This window comes from Cydia fagiglandana, chromosome 15 (genome assembly GCF_963556715.1).
Source record: "Cydia fagiglandana chromosome 15, ilCydFagi1.1, whole genome shotgun sequence".
NCBI lineage: Eukaryota > Metazoa > Arthropoda > Insecta > Lepidoptera > Tortricidae > Cydia > Cydia fagiglandana.
Window position 1 is genome coordinate 6,106,244 of NC_085946.1, and position 16,473 is coordinate 6,122,716.

General features: G+C 37.2%; 1 protein-coding gene across 2 annotated transcripts in view; it reads left to right on the top strand.

Annotated features, from left to right (window-relative positions):
• Window positions 1-16,473, top strand: part of LOC134671231 (semaphorin-2A) — a 433,155-nt gene that overhangs the window by 265,788 nt on the left and 150,894 nt on the right. Inside the window, exon 1 of one of the 2 annotated variants that reach the window (XM_063529029.1) lies at window positions 13,074-13,489. The exons of the other annotated variant lie outside the window; for it this stretch is intronic. The gene's annotated coding sequence lies outside the window, so the exon portion shown is untranslated. Of the gene's footprint in view, window positions 1-13,073; window positions 13,490-16,473 lie in introns of those variants that run through there. 2 annotated transcript variants of the gene reach the window in all.

Here is a 16,473-nt window from a genome sequence, read left to right on the forward strand (position 1 = left end):
TGATTATTTAGCAGTGGCGCTAGTGTGCACGTTGATGGGCTTTTAACTGACTGTGATCTATTATTACTGAATACTATTTGAAAACTAATATCTGCTGAATGGCTTTAGAATATTGAACTAAATAAACTGCTAGAATAACACGAGCTAGCCCGAAATCGTAAATGAAATCTGACGGCAAGAATAATTCACACGGTTTAGGGAAAACCTCAGAGGAATTTACGGTGTAAATGTGCGTGAATTTCACACTTTTTAATTTTTTTATCCATTAAGGTAAAGCTGTATTCCTTGTCACCTGCTGAAAAAAAGACGATTAACGAATTGATAAATGTTTTCGTATTCACCCTTTTACGGACAGTTATTTTATTGCTTCTTTTAGGTACGCATGGTTTGCATTGGCTTTAATTTTACATACTTAATGTATATTTTTGGAGAATCTTCTTCTTTCTGCCCTTATCCCACATGTGGGGTCAGCACAACATGTTTTTCTCTTTCATTCTCCTCTATCTTTCGTCACGTCAGCACTCATTAAGGTGTGAGTCTTTCTTTCTTTTCGCATGTTTTTGGAGTATACTGTTGAATACCTACAACATTCGTAAGCCGTACGAATAGAAGTAGTAGTACCTAATTTCAAAATTCTTGCATATTAGTTGGTATTCCCATTATGTAAGTAAGCCAAGAAATTTTTAACTGTAGGTACTTTTGGTAACTTTCGTACGCATTCACCATTCGTCGTATTAGATATTGCGTAAGATCATAAAGGCATTTGAATTTTCAAAACTAAGCCATAATCATATTTATGAAGCCTTTTAAAAAAAAACCCTCATCGTCTGATGATGAGGGATTTTTTTTATAACTCACTCTAGAAAGGATGTTTTTCTTTATCTTTCCGTTTTCAAAGTGCAAAATACCTACCTATATAATTATAAAAAGCAAAAATATTTACTCGGAGCAATAAAGAATATTCATATAAGCTTTGAATTTCACTTTCTTTTAGTTGTTTAATCTAGCCTTTTGAAGTACATATATATGAAGTTAAATGTGCATGACTCAATTTAGCATTTTTTGTTAGAAACTAAAATAACGGTTTCTTTATTCTTTGACCACTGGCGTAGTGCAGCTGACAGGCAATTTTCTACGGTATTCTTTGGTACCATAATAATATTTTTAAATACCTACGACTTTTAAAATAAAATATAATTTAACAGCAGAAAAATCAACAAGCACATCTTAAAGCAAATGATGTGTATTTAGACTTTTCCAGACTGCGGTCAAACATTTCATAAAATAAAAAGTAATAAAGATTAAATAAATAACTATGTTAACCACTTTTCACTATTGTAATTACTTGCATATCACTCATTTTGTTGTTAAATTAAATTAAGGTATTTTGTGGTTATATATCTGACACTTGACAGTGACAGTACTGACATTTCTTTTTATTTTTTATATTGTTGCCAGTGTTTAAAGTAACGTTACGTTACTAATAACGTTTTTTAGATCGTTTTTTTTTCTGTATTTTTATTTTTTCAGACGAAACGTTTTAATTGCAGTACTGCTGGCGGGTAGTAGAATGAAATTTAGTCGTATATTTTAATCATTTTATATTTTAATCATACACATATATTTTATATATATATATATATATATATATATATATATATAATACTTATACCTATATCATTTAATTTTTATGACACAACATAGTTTAGCTTGCGACAGTGATAGTGGTGATGAGTTTACTTCTTTATCGTCCGGCGGAGATGACGACAGCTTCCACAGCCTTCCGCCCTCCCTTCATGACATACTTAACGAACAACTAGTCGACGTGCCTAAAAATTTTAATATTGTACATATCAACGCCCAGAGTATTCCCGCCCACTATAATGACCTTTTATTAACCTTTGATTTAAATAACATACATGCCATTCTTGTTTCTGAATCCTGGCTCAAACCTTGCTTACCGTCCACTTCATACTCCCTGCCTGGATTCCAGTTGGTGCGGAATGACCGCTCCGGTAGAGGCGGTGGTGGGGTTGCCATCTATATTCAGAATCAGAATCAGAATCAGAATCAAGCATTTTATTCGTGATAAACTTAAAACTAAGATTACATACAAGAGTATAACTAAAAACTACAAATATTAATAAAGTTGGAAAGCGTTAAAGTTTACCACGAAATGGGCTCGCCTCAGCATAATACTGACCCGAGGGCCAGCGCTGATCTTCCGGCAAGACCATTTGTGGGCCACGAACGCAGCCGTACGACACGGCCCTATCATAAGCTGAACGCAGCCTTTGCAGCAGCGACCGGCGCCATCTTGACTACTGTCTATGGCAGTAGCTGAAAATGACATTTGACATTGACAAGACAATACCAAAAATGGCCATGCCGTACAACGCGATAAATATATATATATATTTTTTTTACCTTTCATTCATATGAAAATAACTTTTATAACTACATATATCCGGTGACAACATATATACAGCAAAAGTGATAAATTCAAATACAACTTTGATACAACATAACTAAAGAGGTGAAGTTTATTTTGTCAATGTGAAAGTTCCTCAGTTGACCATGGAGATCATGCCAAGTTTACACAATTGAAAGTTTATACTGTACACTAAGGGAATTAAATTAAATAACATAAGATAGTTACATAAAGACAAAAAAGATAACCACACGCGCAATTGTAATGTGGGACGAAGCGAAGAAATAAATTACAACAAGCACTATATACATACAGAGTACAGATCAAGTACAGACGCATTGTGTGATCGTGAGGAAAGGACAGAAAAAGCAGGTATACATTATTATTGAGTTGACTATTTGTTTGTAAAACATGTAACATTTTCGGCTAAACAACAAAAAAAAAAAAAAAAAAAATTAAATTATATTCGATCTCACATTCCTTTTTCTATTATTAGTATGTCACCCTCTTGTTCCAACGAAGCAGAGTACCTATTTCTTGACATTTGCTTATCCCATTCAAAGGTTCTTCTTGGTGTTTTTTATTCTCCTTCTATGCACATAAGTTACTTTTCTTCACTTGAAAAACTCCTCGAAGACCTTAAGCCTTCATTCAATCATCATATTATTATGGGTGATTTCAATACATGTTTATTAAAAAATGATTTCCGATCCAAGTCATTAAATTCCTTAGCTAGCGCTTGCGACTTAGCCATTCTCCCTTCTGGTCCTACTCACCACTTTCCCAATTGTTCTCCATCTTTACTGGATCTGACTCTTGTTTCCTCTTCAAGTCATGTTGCTAAATACAAGCAATACCCGGCAGTAGAATTCTCTTACCACGATTTGCTTCTCTTATCATATAAAATTCGACCACCTAAATCTAAACCCAGAATCCTATTACAGCGTAGTTTTGGTAGAATGAGCGTTGAGCACTTGTGCGATGATGCTCTTCAGATTGATTGGAGCGTGATTTCTAAGGCTAGTGATGTCAATGACAAGCTTCTTTTATTTAACTCTCTTCTATCACAGCTTTATGATACCCATGCTCCAATCCGTCCTGTTAAAATTAAGCATCTTCCGGCTCCATGGCTAACCGACAACATGCGATCTTTGATTGCTAAGAAAAACGTAGCTAAAGCAAAATACAGGTTAAATCCATCAGACAGAAATAAGGAAAAGTACCATACTTTGCGTAACAAATGCAGCACCGTCTGCCGTGATGCCCAGAGACGTCACATCCACGGTTCCATTGAAAATGGTGATCCTACTAAGACATGGAAATTCCTTAAAACATTAGGAGTAGGTAAATCTCAGCAATCCCCTGTGAATAAGGATGTAGATCTTGATTTGCTCAACCAGCATTTCTCCGCTTCTGCCACTTTCAGTGGACCGGTCAAGACTCAGACTCTCAACGATCTCTCTAATTTCACAACGTCTGTCTCCTCTCAATTTGCTTTCTCAAATTTTTCCGAATGTGATGTTAAGAAGAACATACTATCAGTATCCTCCAATGCTGTCGGAGTAGACAATGTGAGCCGTAATATGATCCTCCCACTCCTTGATCTCCTTGTTCCTATCATTACCCACATCCTTAATAGTTCTATTTCTTCTAGTATTTTCCCAACGCTTTGGAAAGAAGCTCACATAATCCCTTTACCTAAAAAGTCTAAACCTTCTTCCTTTTCTGACTACCGCCCCATATCCATTCTTCCTTTTCTTTCCAAGGTTCTTGAGCGCTTAGTCCATCAACAATTAACTTCTTATTTAAATAGATATAACCTCATGAACCCTTTCCAATCCGGTTTCCGTTCCGGTTATAGCACGGTCACATCGCTTATCAAAATCACTGATGACATCAGAGAGGGAATGGATAAAAGGATGGTGACGGTATTAACGTTGTTGGATTTTAGTAACGCGTTTAATACCGTCGATTTTGATATTCTCATTTCAGTATTATGTTCCCTTAATATATCACCTCCAGTTATTCAATGGTTTAGAAGTTACCTTGTCGGTCGTCGGCAGAGAATTAAGGTAGAAGGTTCTCATTCCTCTTGGTCCAACACTCTGGCCGGCGTTCCGCAGGGTGGTGTTCTATCTCCACTACTCTTCTCGATATTTATTAATTCCATCACCAGTAACATTGTCTCTTCTTATCACTTGTATGCTGATGATTTACAGATTTATTCTCAGGGTGTGCTTGACGATCTTCCATCCGTTATTAATACTACAAATAATGATTTAGAAAACATTTTAGACTGGAGTCATCGCTATAGTCTCATTGTCAATCCATCTAAAACGCAAGCAATAATTATAGGTAGTTCAAAATTAATCTCCCGATTAGATTTTTCTAATTTACCTACGATTTTATTTAACGGCACACAGATTCCTTATTCTTTTCAAGTTAAAAATTTAGGCTTAATTATGGACCGTACTCTATCTTGGATTCCCCAGATCAATGAGGTTAGTAGGAAAATGTTTGCAGCTGTAGGATCCCTACGGCGGCTTCGTAATTTTCTACCGCTCGCTACTAAAATTGCGCTTGCTCATGCTCTGCTTCTCCCCATTTTAGATTATGCGGATATCAGCTATCCCGATCTTTCTGTAGAGCAACTAAATAAACTCGAACGGCTTCAAAATCTATGCATCCGGTTCATTTATGGCTTGCGAAAATATGACCACGTCTCCTATTACCGTTCGGAGCTCAAGTTGCTCCCCATACGTTTGCGACGCAATTTTCACATTCTTGCTCACCTGTACGGTATTCTCTTCAACCCCTCCACCCCTATCTACTTGAAGGAGCGATTCAGATACCTCTCTTCTTTAAGATGCTCCCAGAACTAACTGCTTGCCCAAATTTCCTCTTCTTCTAAATTCTATAACGATTCTTTTACTTTCCAAGCGATTCGGTTGTGGAATGCTCTGCCGTCTGAGCTAAGACATGCTAAATCGCTTCCCATTTTTAAGGCTCAACTCAAAATTCACTATCTGTCACTTCCTCAAACTCGTTAATAATTAGATTATGTCTGTCTGTCTGATTCTGTGTTGTGTGATATATTTATGTATATATGTATTTATTTTTATAATTATTTATTTAGCTATATATCTTATTAATGTATGTATTCATATTGTTATATATTTAGTTGTGCTGGTTTTATTTTTTCCTGTTCTTGCACTTCATTTATTTTTTGCTACCCTTATACTTATTTCTTCCCTTCGATAATTTCTACTACCCGAAGGTTGTCTGGAAGAGATCGCTCTTTAGCGATAAGACCGCCTGTTGTTGCTTAGTTTTTTTTATGTTTGTTAATTTGCTGTATTCAATCATTGTGCACAATAAAGAATATTATTATTATTATTTGTATGTCTTTTCCATATCTCGGGACCATGGGGTCCCGGACCTTTGGGAGGCGTACGTGGGGCCGAAGCCAACAGCGCAGAGGCCCTTTAAGACACTTTAATCTAAAAGCAAGGGATACACGTGGCGGATACCATCCCCGAACGCACAATGTGATACATCCGGAGATGGTCCCCGCCAGGTGCAAAGACTATTGCAGTACAGCACTTTTGTGCTGCGATGGGAACTAAGGTCATGGGCTATAGATTTGAAAGTTGGATGGACTGGATAATGGGCTATGGGAGAGACTAGCGGACACCTGCCGTGACAATCAGTCTCAAAATTGTGTAAGACAGGTGGTGACTCGCCTACTCATTTAGTGGGCCCTACAACGGCCGCACGCACAGTGCGACAATAGGGCAACACTTCGGAGCGGCTGTAAGGTTGTCGAGAGGTGAGTCTGCGGTAGCCAGATCCCGGTGATCCGTTCAGCAGGCCGCCGGCGTTATGACATTTTACACTTCCAACCTGGAGCATAGGTCCCGCTCTTGCGACTCCACTCTGGCCGGCCAATCAAGGCAAGCACAGAGGCGAGGGCCAGATGACAGGGCCCTCTGGAATAGGGGTCCGCGGTGTCGCCACTCACCGTCAGCTCGCCACAAGCTGCCCCCGCGGGCTTATTATTATTATTATTATGTTGCAAGAGTTTTATACTATTCCATTTTCAAAGTATGTCACGGATAACTAAAATATACCACGGTAATATTATTCTCTTTAAAATTTCAATTTGGAAAATGTATGACAAAACCACGACATCTTTATTCATAAAGCAAAATTTAACTCTTAAAAAATATTAAGTAATAGCAGATCTGAAACTTGTGAAGAGACATTTTAGGAGTTGATAAAGAAAGTACTCGACGGTTCATTTCACTCGGTCACGTAGCATCGTCCAATTGTCCATGCAGTGTATACTGCGGTGCAGAGTAACGGGGCCCGATTCGGATTTTGAAATAGACATCTATTAGACATCTTTTAGTCATCACCAAGATACGATAACGATTATTTAAGATCTAATCTGTCAAATTTGACATTTGCGCGATTCTGGAGATACCTACTCTTGAACGTTTTCCACAGGATATGATTTTGAGATCCAATTCACATCTAATAGGTATCTTACTGTATCTAACGTAAAAGTGACATTGGTTGCCCGAATTGCGCTGCAAAAGAGAACTAGTTGATATCTAAACTATAACGTATCTAGAATGGATCTAGTACGTGTTTTCTCTTGTGAATATCTTGAAGTTCGAATACGGCAGACTGTCTTGTATTGGTCACGTACCTTTTCTAGGCTTGCACTGATCGCTGATCACATTCCCACCTACATTTCACGTGAATAAACATTGTCTTGAGAAGAAAAACAAATAGATACCTGAAATAAAAGTACAGTAGTTATACCATTTGAGGTAAGAATAAGAACTGGTAAACTACTTGTTGAAGAAAATCACGTTTCTAAGGCTAGTAAACGCATAAATTCACCACACCAAAATGACAAGAAAAAATTTGCATAGGTTTATGCAATAAAATAAAAAATAATATAAGAATATAATAACTGTAATATAGGAGACCTACTGGTGGAGTCGAATGAAACTTCCCGTTATAATAAATCTCCTATAATTAATTAATAAATACAATAACATTCAAATGACACGGAAAAATCAGCGATTGTTTCTGAATGTCATGCTTCAACCTAAAACTCGCTTAACCATAGACGTGTGGCCAAAAAGGCCAGTCCGCCACAGTAATAATTCAACGAAAAATGCAAAAAAATTACTCCACTTCAAAATCAGACTTGCAGAGTACACTGATATATTATACTTAGGTAGGTACTAACAAAATACCGGACAGTAACAGTTTCCGAAGGATCATTTTACGACCACATTACAGATAGCTCGCCTATGAAATTCTTAAGTTGTGGTCATATCGAGCGGAACAACTTTGCAACAACGTATCTTATTCGATGTTAGTTGCAAAAGAAACTCAGTCCAGTGTAATTTAAAGTTCAAAATTCATAAAAAGGCGCGGGGTGGATCAGAGGTTGCGAAAGTGAGTAATCGATATCGAGCTGAATCCGACATGGGAGACAGTTTTGGTTTCGTGATTTCATTGCTATTAGGGCGGCCGACCGGGTCCACGTTTATTGTTCAAGATACGAGTGGATTTGTGGAAGCAATTTCCTTTATACATTTTGTTTTGTCCTTTTCCTGCAGTTTGATAGTCCACTTCGTGAGTTGTAGGTGGCTTCGATTTACCGAAGCTCCCTCGATCGATACGATACGCATCTCTGCCGTGGATACCCGGAGATAATGTAATTATATAATCCAGTCACGTATTTAGGAATGAACGAAAACTAATTTGCTTCAGAGTTCTTTTAGCAAGAATTGCTTAAATCCGTACCTTCTGTTCCTAAATACACTCTCGATTTTATTTTCTTAGAACGTAGAAGGTGTGGAATAAATCATGTCTTAATATATTTTGTCTGGATGTATTTTGCAAATAAAATATTTAAAAATCAGACATAAAATAAAAAATCCTAATGTAAAACAATTTACCTTTCCATGCCACGTTATCTTTTTTATACCTACGCTATTTTCAGTGACATATCCTTAGACCAAAGGTAAGAAAGTGTGCCTTTCTTTTTAAGCTAAATAAACATAATATCTTCATTCAAGCGGGCACCTTAAGCGACCTCTGGTCCGCCGTCACGACCTCCTTTATTCGGAGAGTTTTTGTCAGCCTTCCCCGTCTTAACCCTCGCCTACGTTTTGTTGGGAATGTCGTTTCGTCCAAACACATTTACCTCGCATTGACACTGAAACGGTTTTAGGTATAAGAGTAATCGCGTTCACCCTTGTCGCTAAATGATGCTATGCTTCAGGGGTTTATAAAGTGGTGTAACGAAGGAGGCCGTATCACAGCCAGCAACAACGTATCGAAATAAAGCGGCTTCCGAAACGGTGCCATTTGAGGAATCAATCAAAGCCAAACGTTCGCACAATCAGCGTGCGTGGGTCGGACGAGCTAATCAAACTAATGGCCGCTGGAGGGCCAGGCGCGATTGGGCCGAGCTTGCCGCAACAAATCACAACAATAACACTGACGCCTGATTGATCGCAGCGAACCACCGACTTAATTCAATCCCCGTTACACCTGATCGATTCTTCATGAGAATCCGAAAACGCATGTAATACACAACACAATAGAACAGAACATTAAGGAAATCAAAAAGTGAACCTTCCCCAGACATTTATTAGCTTCACGATCAATTTAACTCAGCGGTTTCCTTGATAATTTGTAGACTTTATAATTCAGCATAACGTGAATTTGACTATAAGGTAGATAGTTTGTAATATCATGCAGCGTTGAATATGATTTTGCCATTTAGCAATATCAGTTTAGCATTCGCCTTCTGTCCAATACGCCAAGACTTTTCTAATATTAACAGCTATATCCCGATCCGACTTGGTCTGCTAACTCAGTAAAACGTCAAGTGTAGCAAGTGAAGCAACTCGATCAATTTTAGCTCTGTGTGCAGCGCCGTCAGGCCCCCGTCGGGTTAGTGTCGGGGCTTGGCCTGCCCCGCCACTCGCCGTTTGGACATTTATTAAGTAGGAAATACGAAAGAGCCGGCTAACCGCTCTGTAAAGTTCAACTTGTACCACAGCGTTTTGCGAGTGACGTTTGCTCCCGTAAATAGCTCTCAAATAAACAACTTCATTCGGCCCTAACGACTGACATGTGTTTATAAGTTTGTCGACATATAAAACTTTTTTTATTGTTTAGCCATTGCGAAAACTATCTGAACAACCATGACGAGAGGAATTAACCACATAGTTCATCATGGGATTCCAATTCTGGAATTATAACATTTATAACTCATTGATTATTCCAGCGGTCTGCTGTGCAACAAAACTACCGAAGCAACAATGCGCGTAGATTTGCTTCCGCAACAATGCAATGTCTTTTAGTATTCACCTGTCGACCCAAAATACGTAATTCCATTCAGTTTTCATAGCGAGCGTGCATTTCGAGCGCCATGCAGTGGTCAGACTTTTGCAGATACCGCATAAAGCCATTCGCTTTTTGTTCACCAACGAAATCTAAATCAAAGGTTATCTGGACTCACTTTTGTTATTGCTGCTAGAGTATTCCGGGCAGAGTCGCGCTTCCGCTCGTCGGCAACTTTTTGACAACTCAACTGGCCATTGCAAAAAAGCTATCGGAACTCCTCGGGTCGTTGCGATTTCCCCGCACAAGAAAAAGTTTTATAGATATTCATAAATTTTTAAATGTTAACGAAATACGTTTTAAATCTCGAATGTTGTTTAATAAAATGCCAAGTAGTCTCATGCACAACGAACACAATAATGGTGGACACAAAGCGATAAGTTCCAACAAGAGACGACGTCGGTGTATTTCTCTCGGGCAGTCTTAAAGACAGGTAACGTTACGTCATCTGCCGCACGCTTTACTCAGCAGCTCGTACAAAATAAACCCAGAGCAGCTGCTTATTGTATCGCTGACAGCAAAGCCTTGGTACGCCATTGTCGGGCTCCTCCGAAGAAATATAATAGCGACTTATTTGATCCTAAGAAGCCACAATACGTCGTCATTATTTCGCGCTTATAGAGCTGGCCCTCTTTTCACTTCATACACCTTGTATGGTGGGCTAAGTCAAAACAAATTATTGTTTAAGCTTAATAATTTATGACGAAATGTTTAATCATTTGAGTGATTATGTTTTGTTAAAAAGTAGTCTTTACTCTTTTTATTTTTGCAGTAAATCCTACATAACTTCAAATAAATCCTCAACCTTATGTAGTAAAATCTGACACAGAACACGATTCGCTGGTATTTTGGAGGATCTCCTCGATGTTAGAATATCTGGTCTCTGAAAGTTAATGAAGTGTACCGCGAATACGTTACCCACGTCAAACTGTCAGAAACACATCATATTTCACGCATTTTGTGTTTTTTAAGCGTCCGCCATGTCGATTTCGTTTAGAATTTATGAAAACGGATAGCGCGGTTGACTCGCACAGTTTTTGTTTTCGTGACCTGTCATTTCGCGTGAGGTATGAAAAGGGTGTAAAAATAAAGGGAAAACATGATGCTACACTAATTCGTGTGTTAGCTGGAAAGTTGTAGTGTGTTGTGATCCGGCGTCGGGTCGCATTAACGTCACAGCCGCGCGCGGGCCGCAGGCTCCGGTTACACAGAAGCGTTTCGCTTGACGCCATACTCGCGTTTCCCGCTGGTTGTTGGACTGAATAATGTTTTATATTGATTGGAAGATAAAGGTTTGGAGGTCTCATTGACACCTTATCCTTGAACTGGCTGTTCGCCAGGATTAAATTATTCAGTGACCAAATTGTCGCAGTGCAGCCTTTCATTTGGATTCTTCAGCAAAAGAGAAATTAATGAATACCTATGTAAGTTATTATTAATTAAGACACAGTTAATACACAGTAAAGAAAAAATCTTAAGTTGTCTACAAAGTCTTAAATAAAAGCCAAGGAAACAGTACCTAATAAATAAAGGTTTCTAACTAACTCTACATACGTTTAATCCTTCGATTTGAAACCTTCCAAACATGATCCATTTTAGCAGAAATCAGCTTGCAAAAACTCTTACATGTAATAAAGCCATCATCAGACGAACGTGCTGCGCCGAACAAAGGACGTCGAGTATGCAAAAAAACATGCGTCCAAAAATTCGCAGCGCTCGGCGTAGGCAGGACCTTGCGCCGCTACCTGCTACTTTGTGACATCTTGATGTAGGGGTGCTACTCGTGTTTAGTTTTTTTTTTATAATACACCCAAGGCCAAACGTATGGAAACAACGTTGTTTTCTTTAATGTCTCATGTATCTATCTTTGTTGTATATTTGTATCCTAAAATTTGCATGTCACCCCCAAAATATTAAAAATTCCCGCTACATATCAAAATATCCTAACATATTGTCGAAAAGATAAAAAAAAGTTAGGACCAAGATGATAGATAGGACAGTCTTTTCAAAAGGGCATATTTCTCTATGGACACCATACAAAAATCCTCCTCTCTATCGTAGCCAACCTTTCAGTAATTTACTATTCAAATGTTCTATTATAATTTTTACCATATTGTTTTCAAATCGTCAATGAATAATATAAAATCAAACTTTTCTATCAAAATATAAGCTTGTTTCCATACTTTTGGCCTTGGGTGTGTGTATAATTCATTTTCCCGATTAACTTTATTATAATATTAAACCTAATTGGTTATACATATTTTGATTAATTTTAAAGTTCACAATTCTAACAGATTATTTAATTTATTAAAGACGGAACACACAGACAAGAACACCTAAATATGACATCTATAGATGGTCAAGCAAATCTTGTCAGTAGAAAAAGGCGGCAAATTTGAAAAATGTAGACGCGAAGGGATATCGTCCCATACAAAAATTGAATTTCGCGCCTTTTTCTACTGACAAGATTTGCTTGACCAAGTATAATTATTTTTTATGTCGAGGTATTCTTTATATCAACAACAAATTTATTCACATTATTCGTTTAGTGAGACGTCAGGTCAAAAATCGATAAACTAAACCTACACCTTACCTTACCTACATTTATGTCCCAGTCAAATAAGTGCTAAAATAACGACACTTGGAACTGCTAGAGTTTCTTAGTTTATCCAATAAATCTGTAATTTCAGTATAAAGTTGTTCCAAACATTTGTTCGATGTCATTTTAGTAACTGTTATTTAAAATAAATAAATAAAAATATACTTACATACTTATAAATCTAAAATATTTTGCATAACACCAATATATCTAGAAAGGAAAATGGGGTCTAGGTTTGTATGGAGTGTCTCTTAATCAACATTGCTGTTACTTACTCGACTTGGAGCCTAACTTATTTTGCATCAGGTGACAACCCTGAAAGCTTCATCTGCCACTTGAACGATCGAAAGGTACGACGACGGCGCGCCGGTATCAGTAAGGAATGTACTGTAGTGGGTGACTTTAACAGTTTCCGTCCCTTTCAAACGCAGCCGGTCTCCCGTAAGCTAAATACATGCGCGTTCTCCGTCGCACACTCTAACATTTGCAATACTTACCTGAGTGAAGTAATATACATCTGTTGCGGTACTTGTTTCTCGCTTGCACTCGAGCTCCGAAACGAATTGTTTATATTCGCGTCCCGCTCTCGAGTCTCGTGCACAGGGGGTAGACGGTGTTGGCGTTTGTTTGTGTTGGTGTTCGTTTATTTAGTGAACTTGGAAGCTTGCTTTCGTGTTTGTGCATAGGGTATTGCTCACGTCTGTATGCGTGAATTGTAGAGGCGCGACATAGCTTTGCCGTCTCCGTGACTTAAAAGTTTTGTATGGAATGGGACCAACCAGTTAGTTGTGCGCCGGCCGGCACGCGCGATGGACGTGTGCGAGACCTCCGCGATAAACTTCTTCGTAATACTCCGACTGCAAAAACTTGTTTCATCTAACAATGTTGCGTTCTAAGTTGTAAATTGCAATTATTGTTAGTGACTCTATGTACTTATAAATAAAGTGCTTTGGTTTTCTGTGTGTTCTTTGTTTTTATGTGAAACTGCAACGTGTTTGGTTCGACGGATTACGGATGAGGTTGGTCGGCGCACCATTCCCGTGTTCTGGGCAGAGCTACAATATTATTGTGTATTAAAATATGATATGATTCCGGCACATTTCGTTGTGTAAACAAAAACAGACTGCGCGACGTAAAAGCTGACATGTGAATACAAATTTATAACGGCGCGGTTCGGGAAATGAATTAGAGATTAACTAGATACGATATAGTAAAGATAATTATCTTGACTATTTCATATTTAGTGAATCTCTAATTCATTTCTCGAATCGCGGCATAAGACTCAATTATTGACAACGAATATTTTCGAAGGACGATTCAATATACATTTATCATGTATAACTGTAATTAAATTTCATAGTTGGTTGATTGTGAATATCACAGTTATGAAATAGGTATAAGCAAAGAAATGCGGACTATCTATTACAGAAAGTGAACATTTTAAAACATTGTGCACAGAAAAGTTTACGATCACAAACAATACGCCAATGCTTTTAAGGCGAGAAATTATCCCCGCAATCATTCATTAAAACTATTAAATCTTACAATTCTAAATAAAGTTTGTTTGGAAAAAACATGAGATACGTGACTGGCCAAACTTTTCTCTTCAAAGAATTGATGAATATTATCTACTTATTATAAAGAAGAAGACTCTAAATCAATATTATTATCCGGCACTGATTTTCTATAACCTCGTCCATCCGCAGCTCCGTGAGTTCATCAACCCAAAAGTATAAATAGACGTCGAATACAGATGCACATCATGCTGCATACATAACACAGAAATTCTGTTGTAAATATGTAGTTCCCTCTGAAAATCAGTTGCCTAACTCGTTTAAATTGACTGAAATACTAGGAACTAGGATCAAATAGACTTTCTAACGAGCCTCGTCTGCTAGATTTTCTAATATCAAAATATAACATAATAATACCTATCTACAGGTGAAAACCCGTGTAGGTACAGCAACCACCTAAATTCCTGCAAATACCTATAAGATATAGCGTGGAAAGTAGTTTTTCTTTGTAAAGATAACCTCTTACTAACATTTACTCTAAAACGTAATGGAAAATTACCGTATAATGTACCTATGATCCAATTTTTAAAGCACAACCGACTTATTTGAAATGTTATTGGTATATTTTATACAATAAGTAACCTTATATCTGGAACCTGCTTGTCAGCATTCTACCCGATAAAGGTCAATAATAGATAAACTGCCAATCATCAAAAGTTTATAATTATAAAAGTCTATCAGCCATCAGTCTTAAATAAAAAATATATGAAATCCGTCATTGGCCGAGTCACACACTTCCCCTACGTCCACAATAATTCAAACATTCCCACCAAAGATACCTCCATTGTCAGAAATGTTATTGTCCAAAACAATTGATATCTCCATTTGTATCAATAATACAAGAGGCCGATATTTACGTGTGCCGCTACGTGGCCAGAATCCATTGAAGCGAATCCTCCCCAAATTCATAAGCTTTGTAAGGGAAGCAGGTATCAAATATTTCTTGCGAGTAACTCACAATATGGGTGATTTGATCAAAATGATTCTATTTACAGATTAGTGGTAATCAAATATCCAACTGTACCCTACGTTCCTTTAGCGGACTGTAGTTGTATAATAATAAATAATATTATTATTACCTATTTAGTAACAATAAATCATTAGGATAGTATGTATAACCTGTACAAATATGTACACCGCGTAATAATAAAGCTCCTTCTAATCCTACTACATATAACAAAGTAAAAAAAACTGTAACTTATCTTCAAAAAGATAATTATATTATCGTCTAGGTATTACCGTCTGCGTAAAGTATTTTTGACTTAAATTATGAATTATGATTGATAATATTACGTACAATTTTGCTTAGTGATATCATCATAGGCTTTTACATCCATTGCATATTATCCTAATCTAAATATATCAACTTATGAATAATCTATTGGGTCAAGTAAAACTCCTATTTCATGTAGGTATATAATTACTTACATGTAGAGTCCCAGTCCAAACCTAACAATTGAACTGAAGTCCTAAAATACTTATAAAACTTAGTAAACTTATCTTTTATGTAAAATATTAAACCACATAACAGTTGGTTGTGGTACTCACAACGAGAAATAACTAGAAAGGAATAAATTATGCAATGCTGAATGCCTACAGTAATACAAATCCTTGATATTGCGGCAAAGGGCAATTGTTGGTATACCGTTAGTAGCATTAAATTGATTTTGTACCTACTCCAGAAACTAATTAGACTTGAGGTTTATGTAACCGACTTGTATTAATAACTAACTTGCCGTGTGTTAGTCATAACACAATCTCAGCAATACGCCCTTGATATTGATTAAGGTAATAAGTAATAATTAATATTCCTAGCAGCGTTTGCATATGAGACAAAATCTACTTTGATTATCAACTATTCACAACCCTTCGATCTTAATCCCTTCAATAACCATCTTTGATAGTTGTTACGCCAGTAAATCTCATGCTTAAAACTAAATAGACATGAACTGATTCTGATGAAGACGCACCATCACGAGTACAAAATTTGCATACTTTTAACATAGCATTACCCGCCAAACTCTTTCAAACACTCCGAATAAAAGGCTTGTTTTAAGATTCCGCAATCCCTATGCGGCATAGTTTTAATCCCACTCTGCTAAATATTTTAGTCCGCATAATAATTTATTATAAATCATTGGTTTCACTATCTTTCACTGATATTTATTCAGTTCCCTTGTTAAGAAGCTTACAATTCGCTGCCGTTACAGTATTGTAGTAATTAATAATTCAGAGCCAATTTCCAGGGACCGAACCGTATCTCTTCTGGGCAGCCCATTTGTTCGTCTGGATTACCTACTTCTCATTTACGCAATTATTGATTACGATACGCACCCTCCTGTGGACCAATTAATTTGTTTACTAAATATATTCATAATTATAATTTAACGCAAACGGTCCCTTCAAGTACGACATAATGAAGAAGAATG